This window comes from Borostomias antarcticus, assembly GCF_949987555.1.
Source record: "Borostomias antarcticus genome assembly, contig: scaffold_110, whole genome shotgun sequence".
NCBI classification, from domain to species: Eukaryota; Metazoa; Chordata; class Actinopteri; order Stomiiformes; family Stomiidae; genus Borostomias; species Borostomias antarcticus.
The window spans coordinates 486,676-488,864 of record NW_028176491.1 but is presented as its reverse complement, the minus strand read 5'-3'; the positions used below and the strand labels follow the sequence as shown (position 1 = coordinate 488,864).

At 45.3% G+C, this 2,189-nt stretch overlaps 1 long non-coding RNA gene across 1 annotated transcript; it reads left to right on the top strand.

Moving 5' to 3' along the window:
* The first annotated feature begins 384 nt into the window (after window positions 1–384).
* On the top strand, window positions 385–1,749 carry LOC311328431. The gene is made up of 3 exons (XR_014631217.1): window positions 385–500; window positions 1,494–1,568; window positions 1,646–1,749. It is a non-coding gene; the product is annotated as an uncharacterized lncRNA (long non-coding RNA).
* The last annotated feature ends 440 nt before the right edge of the window (window positions 1,750–2,189 follow it).

Below are 2,189 nucleotides of genomic sequence, written 5' to 3'. Positions count from 1 at the left end.
TGTATATTTCCCTGTTTGTTATAAATTTAATGCTTTTTCATTAATTAAAACTAACGTTTCGGTGTCGACCAAGATATCATTTTTCAAAAGACGTGTCGAGAAATCCCATTCATTCTCTCGGCATTATGGAACACTTCCACTAGGGGGCGATGAGATCACTTTCCCTCCCTATAGATGGGTTCGCCGTCTACGTCACAGCGGGGTGCGCACGCACGCACGCACGCACGCACGCACGCACGCACGCAGCCTCTTTGGGAAAAAGGAACGAGCGAACGAGGAACGAACTCGCTAGCCACAGCAGCGCCGTTTCGTGTAGCTAATTATGCCTCAAAGCTGCTGTGAACTGTACAAACAGAAAAGAACAAGATGATGGCCTCAGATTCTTCAGCATCCCCTCGAGATGTCCCCCTTTTCAGAGGAACCGCCGAAAGCTGTGGTTTAAAGCCATAAAGAGAGCAGATTGGGGACTAACAAACAGTGTGGTGCGCACTTCATCTCTGGTAAGTTTACCTCGGGGTTTTTTTCCTCATCAAATTACATTGATTTGACTGTTGGTTTAGCTATTTATTTGTTTACTTACCGGTAATAATTTAAGTAAACAGAAGTAACTCATAACCTGCACGCTAAACTAAGTTCAGGAATTGGAAGCCCAATGCTAGCTAGCTAACGTTAGCTAGTGCTAGCTAGCACGCTACCTAGTGTTAGCTAGCTAAGTCAAGGCCCGAACTTGACCAACGTTTAGACAATATTGAAAATACTCCGACAAACTATTGCAAACATTTTTTCTGTTACTGCTGGCTTTGTGTTCGCCGCAAACATTGGCAGAAAAATAAGCAAGCGAACGGTCTGAGATGTTCTAATCTAAAATGGCCGCTGCACATGTGAATTGTTTGTTTGTTTGACTCTGCTGAATTTGAGACTCGCATTGGGAGCTCGCTCGTGTCAGGCTTTCTGAGGACATCACGAATCTTAGGCTAATTTTACATAGGCAAAGGTGAAGGCGAAGCCAAGATAATGCTTTATATATTTTCCATTTGTCTGGAAAGTAGGAGACTGAGAACAATGCCACCCACGAGGTAACCGCGGGTTACCATGGACAATAGCGTTAGCTCGAAACAAAGATGGAGGCAGCTTTGTTTGCCACATTAGTAGTATGGGTGTGTATTGTTGGAGTACACGAGTCAAAAACAGGCGTTCCTGTTAAAACTGCGAGTAGTAACGTATGATTCACGGGCCTTATACATTTAATCTGTGCACTGCAGTGGCTACTGCCTAAACTAACTTCATGTTTCCCACACTGATTGACCGCCATTTACCGCATCTGTCCTGGGCCGGCAGAGAATCAAAAAAATAGAATAGTGGCGTGTCACTAATTACTTATCGGCTGTAATGACTTGTTGAATTTTTGTTTTAGTCGCTTCTTCCCCTCTGCCTACTTTCCCATAGGGTCCTTATGTGTTTATAAACTTAATATTTTTTTGTTTATTGGGCAGACTATTGCAGTGTGGAGTTTCTGGGGGAGGACACTGTCGGTTGTCCCAGTATCCTGGCTCTCCAAAAAGGATGGGGTAAGAACATGTTTGTGTGTTTGGTGTGCTACTTTTCAATTGTACAGGGAAGCGGCTACTAATGGTTTCACTCACAGTTGCAGATGTGTTCCTGGCCAATGAATGAGTCAGCCAACGGATAAAGAGCTGTGTGGAACCTAACCCTGGCTGGGCGCTCCACAGAGTCCGGGTTTTCCCAAAGTCCACAACTGGTACTGTTTGCATTTTAAGCTATTAAAAAATACTGATGGGGGTGGGGGGAAGATCATGACTCATTATTCTGAGGAAAAAAGGATGTCTGAAATGTATTGATTATGGTACTTTATGCACACAGATCATTACGAAGGTGCCAGGCAACTTTCATTTAGTTTTATGTCAATGTACTTATAGCCACATCTGTGTTTATCTAGATTTCCAGAGGTCTGTACATCAGCAGTTCTCAGAGATGCGGGAGCAACTCCGTGAGCTTGCACGGACTGTGAGGGAACTGGCCCAGAGCACGCGGCCTGTGGAGTCTGGAGCCCAGGGAGAAGTGCTGGATGTACTGAACCCTGCCCAAACGGACGAGGAGCTGCAGGTCTCTGTGGCCAGGTTGAAGGACCGGGAACATCAGAGGAAGATGGTGAGTGTCTGCAGGGCGGA